Source organism: Ambystoma mexicanum, chromosome 5q (genome assembly GCF_040938575.1).
Source record: "Ambystoma mexicanum isolate Mex_15411 chromosome 5q, UKY_AmexF1_1, whole genome shotgun sequence".
In the NCBI taxonomy this organism is placed as follows: Eukaryota; Metazoa; Chordata; class Amphibia; order Caudata; family Ambystomatidae; genus Ambystoma; species Ambystoma mexicanum.
In genome coordinates this window covers 1,352,446,388-1,352,463,518 of record NC_090933.1, presented here as the reverse complement: position 1 = coordinate 1,352,463,518, position 17,131 = coordinate 1,352,446,388, and positions in this window count along the sequence as shown.

Sequence of the window (17,131 nt, the reverse complement as noted above, 5' to 3'; positions counted from 1 at the left end):
TTTTGCTAACTTTTCCCAGGTGACGCAAGTAGCGCGTCAGACTAAGGTAAAAAGGGCCTGCGAGCCCCACGAAGGGAGAGAGAGTGTCAGGACGGACGCGTACGATCCTTGACCCATCCCTGCCGTTTTGTTTAATAAACAGCAGAATCACCTTGCTTCTTGCGTGTGCCTCATACTCATTTTTGGGATACACGGGAGGAGTTGGGGCCTCCCTGCCCGGAGGTCCGCGGACGGCCCAGCCGATCCCGGGAGAATTTACCCCCGACAAGTTGGAGGCACTGCTGAGATCTGTTTAAGATCTGCTTTTATTTTATTTTTCCGAGTACTCCCGTTGCGAGGAGACCCGGCGGCGCGGCCCCCTCTGCCGCTGCCCCCTTTTGAGGACTACAGGACCATCGCGGAACTGCGAGAAGACCGGACAGCGCAATCCGGATATTGGCCTTCGGGAGCCGGTTGAGAAGTATCCCGCCCGCGGTTGGCGAGGGTCCAGACGTGGTCCAGACGAGGGGAGGTGGCGAGCCGCTTGGAGGGGTGCGCGCAGTCGAGCGGCCCCGCATCAAGAGAACTTGGTGAGTATGCCACGCCCAACAAGCAATGTGAAATTGTAAGTGAGGGGGGAGGAATAGAATACGGGAGGCGGGAGGTGTTACACAGGTGCGCGGCGAAAGTTTGATAAATTAGTGTTGAAGGTGAAATGAATGGTAGCTGGACAAGTGCGAGAGCAGTCCGCTACGTTACGGAAGAGGAGGGGGCGGAGCACGAAAACATCACGTGCGGCCGCTCTTAGACACTGATTGGCCTAGGTAGCGACCGCGTGTAAGGGTGTGTATGTGTGCGGTTTCCTACGATTTGGTGATTATCGATCAATGAGTAGATGAGGATCCCTATTGATCGAGCAGGAAACTCGATAGATAGATGACGTTTCCCTGTAGGCGGTAGCTAGCTGGTTGCCTAAGACGGAAGATAATTGGCTGGTTAAGCCCTCCTGTCGAGGGGCGTATCACACGCGAGGCGACGCACTGTGCGCAGTCCGATTATATTGTTGATTACCTTGTTCCAGGCGTGACAGGAAGACAGCTGTGGGGTTAACGGGGGTAGATTGCAAGCGTATTTTGAACTTTTAAAAAACATTACCAGTAGTTTTGAAGAGATCAGTGACGTCACCAGTAGGGCTTTCATAGGATATCTCGAACACAAGGCATTTTTCTTTCGGAGAGTGGTGGGGAAGAGTATTATGGTAAGGGAGTGGAGACGGAGATAAACGGTAACGAGTTGATCGGGGGAAGGTGAAAAGGGGGACGTGGCTGCGCACGGAGAACGCCGGCCACGGCAAGTGAAGAAAGAGGAGGAGGGGTAAGAGAAAGTGGGACGGCTGTATAAGAACGTCTCGCGGGGCACGCAGCCGCAGGGGGCTACGTGCGCATCGGCCGCAGGGGGCCGTAAAGGTGTTAGGTAAAGGAAGAAAAGAATATACAAATGCAAATGCTATATTTTACTATTTTTCCTTAGCGGACAATCGCAAGTCCCCAAAATTACGGGGCCAGGTAAAGAACTAAGACCGTATAGTGTACACTGTTAGCAAGATAACCGCTACCAAATAGGGGAAGGATAACAAGTGAAGCGCTACTATGTCATACGGGACAGGATCGGGAGGGTGGGGGAACACCCTCACTATCCCGCTACAGCACATATGTAAAACACTGTCACCCCATAGGGAGAAACTGATCAAGTATAGCATAGAATGGACACAGGGGACGGAACACAAAATGACGACACCATGGCCGCCTAATGGCAGTTTCGATCCATATACCCAACATTCACTATTAACCCATCTGCATAACACATACAAGGGGAAGAAGTTGATACACCACGTGGAGGTGTTTAACTTATGGAGGATGTTCCAAGGGTCCCGACCAGTACCAAACGGAATGTTCATTATGGGGGAAACGGAAGTGGAGAAGATTAAGGAAGAAGGAGAGAATGGGGAAAAAGAGAGTGACGGCACACAGAACACGGGGAACGGACAAGAGGGAGGAGAGAAGAGTAACAACATAAACGAAAAGGAAATAAAAAAGGAACAGAGCGACGATATACCCCTAGCGAAGGTAGTGAAAAAGGAGGAAGGGGGTTAAATCCTTTAACAGAACTACGAGACATGGTTCAATTAAGGGCGGCTGAGGGGTACTCGAACCCGGCATACAGCCCGCCACTATATACAGCCACAAGTAGCCACACGGGAAGGGAGCAGACTAGTACGACGGGATCAGCTCGTACGAAAATGCCCGCAGGGGAAGGGGGGATCGGCAAAGAGCAGATCGCAGGAATAGGACAGGATGAGTGGGTAGCTGCGCAGGTATTATTACAATTACGAGGTTCATTAACAGAAGAAGAGGAGGAGGTAGTAAGGAAAATGGATGAGGATAACACCAGGAAGAGTGAAAGGAAAGGGGAAGAGGGGAAAAGAAAGAGGGAAGAGCTGTTACGACAAAAGGAAGAGATTTTGGAGGAACGATTAGCAGAATTAAGGGATGAGCAGAATGCACTGATCAAGCAGCTCAAGAGAGAGGAAAGAGAGAGAGCACGGGAAAGGAAAGAAAGCAAGAATGAGTTGGAAAAAATGAGGGAAGGAACTGAGGAGCAAAAGAGAGAAGCAGAAAGGGTGAAGGCAGTAGCAGAAAGGGTATCAAGAGCAGCACTGCGTGACAAGAAAAGAGAGGAAGAAGAGAAAGAAAAGGAAATGGAAATATGGAAGAGGAGATTACTATCAGAAACGACAAGGAAATACGAAGAAGGGAGGATGATAGAGGGTATATTAGAGTGGGAAAGAGCGAGATGGGAAAGGAAGAAAGAAGAAGAAAGGATAATGGAAAAGATAAGTAGTGAAGTAATGGAGGAATTGAAAAAGAAAAGAGAGGAAATTGGTAGAGAAATAGCAGAGAAAAATGAAGGGGAAAGAGAAGATAGGAGAGGGGAGAGTGAAGTAAGGAGGTATGTATACAGAGACACAGAAGTAGCAACGACATCAGCACAAAGGGGAGCAATTGGTAAAGAAGAAAGGGGATGAACGGATCTAATAGACTTAAAAACAGTAACGATTAGGGGGAAAAAGACAGATTGGGGGTTGCCATTAATGGAGGACTTTTGCAGTGAGGAAGGGGCAGGAATGGAGAAGGAAGGAGGAAACAGTGAAAGGGAAAGCTTAGATAAATTATACATCACCCGGACAAATAGAGAATCACCATGGATCTGCAGGAGAAAGTAAGAACTGGAGGGAGGTGAGGAGGAAGAGCAAGGAATGGCGGAAAGGCAGACACGTGCAGCTACACCTTCACCATCCCGTCCAACATGCTCCACTACCTCACGCTCATTACGTGTAACATGCCCACCTAAATTCGCACCCTTCCCCCACGAACCGACACCCTATGCAGACAGGCTTAGAGACCTCCCTGGACGCAGGCAGGGAGAACGAATACACACGCCCACATTAAATAAAGGAAATGATAAAAGAAGGGGAAGAGATGGTGGAGAAACAGTTACGAGCAGGGCAAATATGGACCCCATTGATGATGTAGAAGACAGGGAAGAAGAGGAGGGGTGTACGGATTCGATTCTGTGGAACCCAGGGGGCCAACCAGGACACAACTTAATGCCACTTTTGGAGAGGGGAGGGGTTAGACCACAATACGTCCCCTGGAAGCATGCAGACAAGGAAAATATAAAGTGCAGGCTCCCATCATTAAGTGGAGGTGCGGGAAAATGGATATATGAAATGGAAAAACACACCGCAGGACAGAAACTGGCAGTGGGGGCTGTAAAGAGCCTTGTAATATCAATATTGGGGGATGCAGCAGATGACATCTGGAAGAGAGCAGGCTTCCCCGGGGTCACAATAACAAACACATCACACGATGGGGAACCATTCGCAAACTGAGACATGCATTATGGCAAGCACTGAGGGTACAGTACCCAGACACATCAGACATAGGAGCAATTACCTCACGCAAGATGCGTGAGAACGAAGATCGTGTTGATTATATCCAAGAAATTCAAGAGAAGTGGCGTATGGAAACTAGAGAACAATGGGACAAAACACCAGCAATATTCTATCATATACTAGTACAAGGGCTCCCAGAAGCAGTTCAGAAACAACTGAAGAAAGTAGTGGGGATGGAAACAAAAGCATGGCCAGAAATACAACTGACTATAGTACATCATTGTAGGACATGGCAAGAGAAGATGAAACTAAAGGAAGAGGATAGAAAAACGGAAGAGGCTAAATTGGTACAGAAAAAACTTACTAAATACACGATGGAAGGTGCACTAATAACTACACCTGCAACAATGACTCAAAACCCCACACAGGTAGTGGCTGCACAAGACCCCTCCCAAATACAATCATCACAGATTGTAGCACAACAGCTGCCACCACCCCAACCATACATTAATAACATGGAAGGAGGATATTCAACGCCAGGAGCTGGATATTATAATTACAACAGGGGAAGGGGAGGAATGATGAGGGGGAGAGGATACGGCTATAACACACAACAGCAAGGGGGAGGATTCAGATATTTCTACCCCACCGGGCAACCAGTATATCAGGACAATTCAGGGAGCTTTCCATGGCAGAACAGGGAACCACCGGTATGTTGGATTTGTGGGTTACTAGGGCACATGTCACGCACATGCAGAATGAGACCAGGCACACCATCATGGGGAGAAGAGGGACAACAAGGGCCTACACAGGAACAGCAGGGCATCCAGCAACAGCAGGCATTGCAACCGGGAAATGGGCAGCAACAACTAGTAACACAACAACAGCCACAGACATATTCACTGCCACAACAACAGGTAGCGATAACACAACAACCCCAAGTGCAGGCAGTACAGCAACCTGCCCAAATTCAAGACCATAACATAACCTCTACCAATACACAACTACAGCAAACACAACTGGGAAGGGTGACGGTCCTGGGACACAACCCTTACACAGGAAATGGTCAATCATTATACCCACAATAGGACAGCCCACAGACGGCCTTGGTGTGTCCCATCCTGTCGGTAACACCTAATAGTGCGGAGGAACCACGCATAGAGGTAACGATAGGTGACAAAAAATTGTCATTCCTTGTTGACACCGGGGCGACCCGGTCTTGCATAAGGGAAGGTAAATTTAAGATGTCAGGTGAAGCCATGAACACCCAAGGATTCTCTGGGGCTAGGGGGTTGGTTCCCTTTACTAATAACATTCCCTTATCAATAGGGGATTATGACATGTCAGTCCCGCTTTTATATTCCAGGGCCTCACCAGTAAACACACTGGGGAGAGACATAATGAGCAGGTTGAATATGACGATCTCCTTTACGGAGGACGGCATAATTTGCTCCACTCCAGGAATAAACATGCTCACTGCACGACAAATTATGCAGGCATACTGTGGACAGACAGTGATTAGGGCTGAGCCAGTAGATGGGGAACTGTTCCAGTACGGGACAGACATGGCATTTGCATGGATGCCAGGAATAGAAGGAAAGATCTGGAAGAGGCCAGCAGCCTATTTGTTTAGACCAGAAACACCAGCCAATGAACCAGAAGGAAAGGTGATTTCAGTGAACATAGAGAGCATTATAGCAACTGCTGATTACATCGCAGTACATGCCCATGACAGAGAAGGAAGAGCATGGATGGCAGTGATAGCCCTAGCAGAGGGATGTAGGCTCACCCAGGTGTCAGACGAGGAGCTCTTCTCAGAAGAAAAGGAAGAAGGTGAAATGGTATTTATGATGAGTGTAGAAATATGGCTAAGAGTGACATACAAACAAGTGGCACAAAAAATTGCAATGGCACTTGAAGCACCCACATCCACCCCAGTTCCCTTCTTTGAGGAGGATATGGCAAAGGTACCAACGTCGTTATGGACTACTAGTCCCTATGACGTGGGGTGCATAAAAAGTATAGGGGGAGTAAGAATAAAATTGAAAAAAGGTGCAATACTCCCCAGAGTGAAGCAGTACCCACTATCAAAAGAGGCAGATGAGGGCATATATGAAACAATAACGGCCCTTATAAATAATGGCATATTGGTACCATCAGAATCACCATGTAACACAGCTGTATACCCAGTGCGCAAAGCTAAAGGGGGGTCTTGGCGTTTCATCCAGGACCACAGGCCCTTGAACAACATAGTGGAAGCAGAATACCCCATAGCAGCAAACCCGGCCACAATATTGTGTGGCATTCCAGCAGAGGCATCACGATTTACAGTGATTGACCTCAAAAATGCCTTTTTGTCAATACCCCTGCATCCAGACTCACAAGATCTAACAAGCTTCACGTACAGAAACACAAAATGGAAACACACCAGATTGCCACAAGGGTACTGCGAGTCACCCTCAATTTTCAACAGAGTAATACAGATGGACTTGGGAAACATTGAAGTGGAAAGCACAGTGTTGCAGTATGTTGATGACATAATAATTTGCAGCACAAGCGAAAAAAGATGCAGAGAGGACTCATTGAAAATGCTGACAATATTGGCTGAAAAGGGCTACAAGGTAGACAAAGAAAAGTTACAGTACTGTCAGGAACAGGTACTATACATTGGTCAGCTCATATCCCAATGCGGAAGAAAGATTGCACCACAAAGAGCACAGGCTATATCAAAAACGCTGTTGCCCCAAACAGTGAGTGAACTGCAGCAGTTCCTGGGACTGTGCAACTACTGTAGAGCATGGGTATTTGATTACAGCTCATACATAGGACCCCTACTTGAGGCATTAAAAGAAGGTAACAAAGGGGAGAAAAAATTGGGGTGGACAATGGAGATGAAAGAGGCCTTTGATGAACTGAAAGATGCAATATCAACTGCTCCGGTACTGGCCACCCCAGATTATGAACGACAATTCTTTATATTTTCACATTGCGACTCAGCAGTAATGAAAGCAGTGTTGGCTCAAAAAACTAGCATGGGTTACAAACCAATAGCATTTTACAGTGGTCACTTGGATCCTGTGATGTTAGGACACTTCCCTTGCGAACAAGGTCTCGCCGCAGCTGCCTTTGCGGTAGAGAAAGCATCATCAATAACAATGGGGTACCCAACCACACTATTTGTGGAACATGCACTATTTGCAATATTGAACAAGCCTAAGTCCACACTAACCACGCAGAGGGCGTCAGGTTATGAGATCATCTTATCTAGACCAGAATTATCAATTGTTAGATGCAGCACAGTTAATCCTGCAAGGTTTATAGCGGAAGTAATTGAGGAAGGAGACTACGCACATGATTGTACACAGACTACCGAAATGTACTCATGTACTAGAAAAGTTGAAGAGAACGCACTAGATGGAGGAGAGCTCTTGTTCATTGATGGGCCATCAACAATAGACCAAAGTGATGGGATAAGGAGAACTGGGGCAGCAGTGGTAAAAATGACAGAGGAACCGGTGTGTGTGGCGGTGAAATGCGTACAATTACCACAACATTACTCTGCTCAAGCAGCAGAATTGGTTGCACTGATCTTGGCGTTAAAGGAAAGCTTTGACAAAAGAGTGACTATATATTCTGACAGCGCATATGTCACGTCTACTGTCCACTCAGGATTGTCCAAATGGAGGAGAAGAGGGTTTAGGAGAGCTGACGGCACCCCAGTGCAACATGCTCTCTTATTAGCTGAATTCATTGAAGTAATAAATGACCCCCAAGAGTTAGCTTTGGTCAAATTTACCGCACACACTAATGGAGAAGATCATATCTCAAAAGGAAATGCAGCAGCAGACGCACATGCGAAGTATGCTGCATATTTTGGTGAGATATGGAACCCCCCAGAGTCAGAGAGAGGGAGAGGGAGGGGGATTGCTAAAGAGATGTTGGTAAGAGAAGGGTACACCCATCTCCCAGCCACACAGATAATGGAGTTACAAGCGGCTGCACCAATGGCAGAAAAAGAAATATGGGTAAAAAGAGGATGTACAATGTCACCAACTGACGCACTATGGCGCCAGGGTAACACTGGAAAGATGGTAATGCCATTGGCATTATTGAACACTGCCCTGAGCCAACTCCACCACCCAGCCCACACTGGCAAGGAAGTTATTGCAGCACGAATTAGGGAAGATTGGTTCTGTCCCGAGTTAAATTCCCATGTGACAAATTTCATCAGCAATTGTCTCACATGCCAACAGTTTACGGCCGGTCACACGCTAAAAGTGATAAAAGGTACTATACCCCGGCCAGAGGGACCCTTCCTGCACATCCATATTGACTATGTTGATATGATCAACGTATGTCAAGGAAATAGGTATATGATTGTAGTAGTATGCCCATTCTCCTGGTGGATTGAGGCAGGACCCTGCTCACATCCAGATGCATTTAGAGCAGCTAAATTTCTAGTGAGGGAGGTTTTCCCCAGGTGGGGAGTGTGTGAGGAACTGCGGTCGGATAATGGCCCGCATTTCGCTAATGAAATGTTCCAGCACATCACATCCTTACTGAACATCAAGCATAAATTTGCATGTGCATATCACCCACAGGCCAACGGCATATGCGAACGCCTGAATGGCCTACTGAAGGAGGCAATTGCAAAGATACAGCAAACAACAAAGAAGAGTTGGTTGTATTGCCTTCCGCTAGCTCTATTTGAGCTGAGGAATAGACCAGGCTCCGACCACCACCTCACTCCTCACGAGGTGGTGACCGGACGTCAAATGCGCCTTCCTCTAACGCCAACATCAAGAGCATTCACAGATTATGAAAACACTGCAACTGTTCTTGGTGATATAATGTACCAATATGTGACTTCTTTGATTACTAGTGTAGTGTTTGTGTCTCAACAGCTCGAGCGCACGCGGGGCGGGTCTAAGAGTGATCAACAAGAAGACGCAGATAAAGACTTGGAAAAGGAAAAACTGTGCAAAATTGCTAAAGGTGACCACGTGCTACTCCGCAATTTCAATAGAAAGTGGAACAGCCCACGCTTCACTGGCCCCCACCTGGTAGAGGAGGTATCTACGAGAGCGGTAAAGTTGCAGGACAAACGTGCTTGGAATCACCTACACGACGTAAAGATCTGCAAACTCCAGACCCGCCCTAGCGTCACCGACATGGCCATTGCAAGAACAGCAGCAGCATCACCCACGGAGGAAGAGACTTATACCACAGCTGACGACCTAAGTGTCTCCATACCCTGCCACCCCCCAGATTCCCCAGAGACAACTACGGAAATAGAAACTGGTAATTCCCATACCGCCCACCCCATGGTCACACGATCAAAGAGTAAAAGAGACTTCCGCCAGTTGAGCCCCAAACCCTCTGCCCTCTCGACCCCCTACCCACTACAGTAACCACCCAATTGAAGGACATTGTCTTGCACATATACACATGTAAACACTTGAATGTTCTCTTTTTTCTTTCTCGCACATGCAGGTACCGCGTATTATTGTATTGCTAAGAAAACAGATAACTAACAAAGTTCATTGCCCAGGAGTAGATGCTACCCTCAGACGATAACTACCCTGAAGAGCTATCACACCAATTTGTCTATCACATAAAAAGGCCAAAGTACCTGAAAATAAGGAGGGTACGTGTCTACTATACAGCATTTATCTTGGCCATAGAACAATCAATGCCCCATCTTCACCAACACTTGCCTGCCCTAAGAGATAGATCACTTAGATTGGCGTGGGAACATCTCTTCGCCTGGGCACTGAACGACTACTTGATAGGGAGAGCTTGAAAACAACAACTAACACTAATAACAAGCATATTGAGAATTTTCAGGCGGGCAACTTTAATGTCGCAAGAATAAGCTGCCGGACTGCAGCAAGGTAAGAGCAAAATGCCGGTGAGACTAGCCTTTGTAATAAAGATGATAGGGATTTTAATGATCACCGGATTTTTGGCTGCCTCTGTATGGCAGAAAAGTTATGCTATCAATATTTTGGCTGTACCCAAACCTAATATACCCCCACCCACGGCTGCAACAGGGGTCACGTCAGGTGGTACTAGCAAGATTCCACATAGGGGAAATAGAGTTAAACGCAGCACATACTCAGATAATAAAGGTATTGATAACTACATAACAGATTCAGCACACGTCTCGAACAACATGTGGTACCAACACATGACCCAAATTGGTAAGCAGACAACAGAAGACAGCTGCTGCGTCTGCTCATTGATCCCATACGCCATGAGCGCTTCTCGAACATTCGTTGCCACGGAAATAGATGAAAAGACAGCACGATGTATAATATACTTGGCACTGTTCCAAACGAAAGGGAGATTTCAAGGGACAGTGGTGAACCTGGTATGGAAAACGCGAAACACATATCCATACAAAAACAACTTCCTCAAGACTTATTTGAGTTACCAAAAGACCAGTTTGCATGCTGAAGCATTCAGGTACATGACAAGTGGCCCTGAAAAGGGAGAAACAAAGAAAGTAACACTACAATACATACCATGTGACTGGTACGCCACTGAAGTTCCTGGTAAACAAGGATGTTGGGAAAGACCACTGGTAACAATAACCGGGAAGGTATACATGGACAACAAATGGGACATAGGAGTGATTGGCAGCAACATGGTAACAAGAGAAAATATTACAACTATTAATGAACACAATAACAGATGTTGGACGATTTGGGTCAAGTACGGACCCATGCTAACGTGGATAGAGAAGGATGAAGACCCAATAACCATACTGCCGCTGTCTGCACCTAAGGTATGCTACCAACATAGAGGAGAAGTGGACGTGGGATATAACACCAACTGTGCAAGCGTGATGGAGTTACCTGAGGGGGGAGCAGGAACAGCAGTACTAATGGACCATTACTGGGCCTGCGGAGACAAGGCATACCACACACTGCCCCCTCTGTGGAATGGTATATGCACAATGGTACACGTTAATGTACCATCACTAGTGGTGCCCCAGAAACATGTGAACATGGCGAACTTCCCTAAAATGGGTGAAGGTAACAAGAGGAAGAAGAGATCTGTAAAACCTCAGAAGGGGCCAGAGAACGAAGAGAACAACAACAACAATGTCCTGAATAGAAAGAAAAGACAAGGAGAACCTCTGACAGGAAATTACCTATGGGGAAGGTCGGAAACAGCACTCACTTCAATCCCACCAGAACACAGACTATTCAGCAGAGCAGCAATGTTCTTCTCGTCAATAATACATCCGGGACTACAAGCTTACGCAAACGCAAAATGGCTCCAGATAACTCGATGGGAGCTAATGATGACAATTAATTCTACAGTAAATGGATTCAACGCAATAAAAGAGGAACTGCGAGCAGTGAGGATGGTAGCACTACAGAACAGATATGTACTGGACATCCTCACAGCAATGGAAGGAGGAGTTTGCACAAAGATAGGACAATCATACTGCACATTCATTCCTGCTAACGATGCTGACAATGGTACACTGACAGAAGCAGTATCGCAACTGGCCCAGATGCACTCCAAAATGATGGATGAAAGTAAAGGAGTGAAGAAGGATGACAGCTGGTTTTCACTATTATGGTCATGGATGCCATCTTGGCTGTCGGACGGACTGAAGATTATAGTTGGATGCATAATACTGGCTGGAGCTGCACTGATCATAATTAGATTTTGGAAGGCCCGGAAGGCACGCACCACAGATGAAATGATCGAAATGGTTGGTATGCACCCCTTGATGCCGGCAGATGATGGCCAGCACACAGGCACAATAATAAAAGAGAGAGAAAAACTGCGCAAACAGATCATCACCAACCACCTGGACCATCTGTGAAGCTCGAAAACCCAAGGAACCCAAGGAGCTACATAGGGAAATGGGTATACTGCACACCTGGAGGAACCTGTGTATATATGTATTGGTCATTTGAAGACCATGTCAACCACTATAGACATTTGGGAGGAGTAACTAAAATATGGAGTGTGAGAGGAGATAAGGAAAAGGATATGTTTGTGGTCGACAAGTCGACCAGAGGGGGGACCGAAGTGGGAGAATGGAACAAAAGGCTCCCACCAATCCCCTCACACCCCTGGCCTAGAGGATCACGGCCCAGACACCCGCCACGAGAGGAGTTTGCCCATCTACCAGATGACCAGATACCCTGGTACAGGAACATACGGATCTGCCCACCAGCCTGCCCACCAGCCTGCCCTGCCCATGCCGACACCTGCGGCATGGATGGACTCGACTGAACCATTCAACAGTAAATGAACACATCGTTAGAGATGCCATGACGACCTAGCCAACGGTCAGCACACCCGTGCAAACATGCATATTGGACACTCCCACACCAATCCACACGAAGAACATATTCAGTGCTATGACGTAGGTGACGGACACACCCACTGACGCGCATCTTTATTATTTTTCACATAGGTTTTTTGAAATGCAGAAACGCAAGACGCACAATGAACTCATCTTAAATGCTTGCTCACGCTTCTCCTAAACCCATGCATTGCAATGAGAAATATAACGAAGACATGATACTGGGATAAAGCAATATGATACCATAACCTAAAGCGCAGTGCATCAAACGTCTCCACCTATGCACCAGGCCCAAGTAGGCCGCAAGCAAGAGCTTCCATGAACATTGAACGAGCAAGAGTACAGTTGCTGACCCTGCAGAATGAGCCCGGCGAGAGCAGACAGTCAAGGGCACAATGTTGCAAACTCGCATGCCGCAAGCCGACGCCAAGGTCACACCTGCAAATTAAGCCAGGCACACAGTGAAAAATGCAATATTAAATGTGCAGCATTCTGCCTCAACCACGGTCTCTCCTCACGTGACCAAGCCGAACCTGACAGGGTGCCAGGCCCAGGAGGAGGGAGGCGCCTGGATCCCACGTTTCAAGACACAGGCAGATACAATTAAGCGACTCAATGGACATCTGCGGCGGTGGGAGTAGTCTGCCTTCCAGCATATGAATAAATCCTCACATTGTCTGCACATACCCATAGTGATAGATTGTTGCAAATGACAGGTGCACCGCGAGCTGGGAACAGCGATGGTCCCAGACTGGGGGGCTCGCAAGTAGACCAATCAGAACATGGGGCTCTTATCACTGACGCCATTAACATTAGCCAATCCTCAGGGGTCTTCATGTAACAATTTCCATGTATCAAATTGAAGGGACGACCCAAGTATACCACCTGACTGACCCTCAACCACTAACAATGCTCTCTATACGTATGCTATACTAACCCTACCACTCGAGGAACCAATCCAGAGTGGCGATAGGTTTTTTGCTAACTTTTCCCAGGTGACGCAAGTAGCGCGTCAGACTAAGGTAAAAAGGGCCTGCGAGCCCCACGAAGGGAGAGAGAGTGTCAGGACGGACGCGTACGATCCTTGACCCATTCCTGCCGTTTTGTTTAATAAACAGCAGAATCACCTTGCTTCTTGCGTGTGCCTCATACTCATTTTTGGGATACACGGGAGGAGTTGGGGCCTCCCTGCCCGGAGGTCCGCGGACGGCCCAGCCGACCCCGGGAGAATTTACCCCTGACAGTGGCATCATCGTCCCGGGCAGCAAGGCGGCCTGCAGAACGCCCCCATCACACAGCGGGACGAGCACACAGCAAGAATGCAGCGGCATAAGCAACCTGTCATGAAATATATAGCGGGGGTGGGGGGTTGGGAATGTGTATACAAGGGGTGGGGGGGTCAGGAAAAGTAAAAGAAAATAATAGGGGGTGGGGTACTTCGGGGAACGCTCTAAAAATAAAAAGAAATACATTTCAATGAGTTTTTTGTTAGAAAACTTTTGTTAAAAAAACCCATGGAAATAAGGAGTGTCAAGGAAATGACAGGGAACTGGGCCGGCCGGGAGCTTTTGTCTAAGGCAGCTAGCGGGGCCGGATTTAGTACTTTATTTAATGCTGCAGAATTCGTGTATCTGGCGGTTTGCACAGGCGGGGCCTTCTCTAAATTGTCCTTGTTATTATTAACGCTGGTGGACGAGCAGTTCCGGGCTGGGGACATCATGGCGTTGCCCTCCAGCTCGTCAGCCGACGGCTGCGTCCAGGGAGGATGTTATAGTCAATGCCCAACAGGAAGGAGGCGGTGCCAACTGGCGGCTCAAGGAGGGTCCACGACCTGCAGTCACTGCCGCATGAAATCAGCCCAGGAGTCAACTCCAAGCAGGTAAGATTCGAAACGCTCCGTAGAATTATCAATGCCAGCCCAACCCACGCATTGCCAGCAAAGGAGCACGCTGCACAAACCAGCAGAGGAAGAACACGCAGACAACGCGTTTTATAGATCACAACCACACCTGAAACATTCACTGCCTAAGATCCAGCTTCACCTGACCGCTAGGCACATGACTGCTAGGCATGATGACTGCTAGGCATGATGACTGCTGGGCATGATGGCATGAACGAAGGACTTGCCACCTGTAGCAAGGATCGATTCAGTGAGGACTGCCTGTCACTTAGGAGGAATGAATGGACGATAAACATCTGTTATCTGTCAATAGCGCCAAGATAGCCCTCTGGGGTGAGCGTGTGCGCTACAAATACACCTGTTATGGTATGAGTTTTGAGATAAGCTTTTACCGGTGGAAAGCATGACCTAAGTTGAATCAATCCGCATGGACTAAAACCCAACACATTGATGGGATTTAGGAGTTTGACTATGGACAATTCTCACTTGTCGGGGCTGGAGTCTGGAGATGTGCTGATGACAAAGCTACCTTTCTCCCATATTGGCAAAGGGAGTCTGGGCCTTGTCGCCAGGGCAAATCACTTAATTTCACCTCTAAGATGTATAGGGTCTGCCCATCATTCCGGGGTCATAAGACTCCATTTCACCTGTTAGAGTCTGGGCATTGTCTGGCTCATAGGAAGAACAGGTACCATGCATTCACCCGTTGCAAACCTGGGTTCAGAGGTATTGGCAAACCCCAAGAAAAAGGCACGTAGTATACATACACTGCAGGAATGGCGGTTCTGTGGCTTCATAGAGGCTAGAGACTCTGTCCCTTAGAGGGAGTAGAGGTATAAGTAAAGGTTCTGAAGATCCGGCCATGGACAGGCCCTGTCAACTATAGAAAGGATAGGTTTGTGGGAAGCGCCCATGAACAGAGAACTGGCTGCCTGTAGAAAGAATGGGATCACCAGAAGAACAGGCAACCTCTCATTAACATGCGACATTGAGCCAATCAGCTCCACACATGCATTCTGATGACCAGCAAGAGGAGGGGAGACAGACACCCACAGGGAGCATTGGGGCTGGAGAGTGGACCAAGGATAATGATCTGGTTACTTGAGGGAGGGATGGCTTTTGGGGATTCACCAGAGATAGAGACATTGGTCACCCAAAGGAAGTATACGTTCTGGAAATGTAGACAGTAATCAAGAACCAGTGAGGAACAAGCATGGGGCTGGAATGGCAAAAGCCGAACTACCACCGTCCTATGGAACTGACCCTAGCCAGAGACAGGCCAGGTTCCTCGGCAACGTACCACTAGCTCACTCTCGGGTAGCACATGCCAACCTCAAGACTCATCTCTTCCAGATCTGCCTGTGCGTGAATGATGCAGAATTACAATGAAATGAAGAAGCTAAACAACAAATGTATCGACAATGGACTAATGAGATCAAACAGAAGGAATACATTCTGTCACCTGCGGGCAGGATACATTATGTCACCCGTGGGAAGGATACATTCTGCCACCTCTGGGAAGGAAACATTCTGTCACCCGTGGAAGGATACATTCTGTCACCTCTTGGAAGGAAACATTCTGACACCCGTGGGAAGGATACATTCTGTCTCCTGTGGGAAGGATACATTCTGCCACCCGTGGGAAGGATACATTCTGTTACCTCTGGGAAGGAAACATTCTGTCACCCGTGGGAAGGATACATTCTGCCACCTGTGGCAAGGATACATTCTGTCACCTGCGGGAAGGATACATGCTGTCACCTGTGGGAAGGATACATTCTGCCACCCGTGGGAAGGATACATTCTGTCACCTCTGGGAAGGAAACATTCTGACACCCGTGGGAAGGATACATTCTGTCTCCTCTGGGAAGGATACATTCTGCCACCCGTGGGAAGGATACATTCTGTTACCTCTGGGAAGGAAACATTCTGTCACCCGTGGGAAGGATACATTCTGCCACCTGTGGCAAGGATACATTCTGTCACCTGTGGGAAGGATACATGCTGTCACCTGTGGGAATGATACATTCTGTCACCTGTGGGAAGGTTACAATCTGTCACTTGCGGGAAAGATACATGCTGTCACCTGTGGGAAGGATACATGCTGTCACCTGTGGGAAGGATACATGCTGTCACTTGCGGGAAAGATACATGCTGTCACCTGTGGGAAGGATACAATCTGTCACTTGTGGGAAAGATACATTCTGTCACCTGTGGGAAGGATACATGCTGTCACCTGTGGGAAGGATACATTCTGCCACCTGCGGGAAGGATACATGCTGTCACCTGTAGGAAGGATACATGCTGTTACCCATGGGAAGGATACATGCTGTTACCCGTGGGAAGGATACATGCTGTCACCTGTGGGAAGGATACATGCTGTCAACTGTGGGAAGGATACATGCTGTTACCCGTGGGAAGGATACATGCTGTCACCTGTGGGAAGGATACATTCTGTCACCTGTGGGAAGGATACATGCTGTCACGTGTGGGAAGGATACATGCTTTCACCTGTGGGAAGGATACATGCTGTCACCCGTGGAAAGGATACATGCTGTCACCCGTGGGAAGGATACATGCTTTCACCTGTGGGAAGGATACATGCTGTCACCTGTTTGAAGGATACATGCTGTTACCCGTGGGAAGGATACATGCTGTCACCTGTGGGAAGGATACATGCTGTTACCCGTGGGAAGGATACATTCTGTCACCTGTGGGAAGGATACATTCTGTTACCTGTGGGAAGGATACATGCTGTTACCCGTGGGAAGGATACATTCTGTCACCTGTGGGAAGGATACATTCTGTTACCTGTGGGAAGGATACATGCTGTCACCTGTGGGAAGGATACATGCTGTCACCTGTGGGAAGGATACATTCTGTAACCTGTGGGAAGGATACATGCTGTCACCTGTGGGAAGGATACATTATGTAACCTGTGGGAAGGATACATTCTGTCACC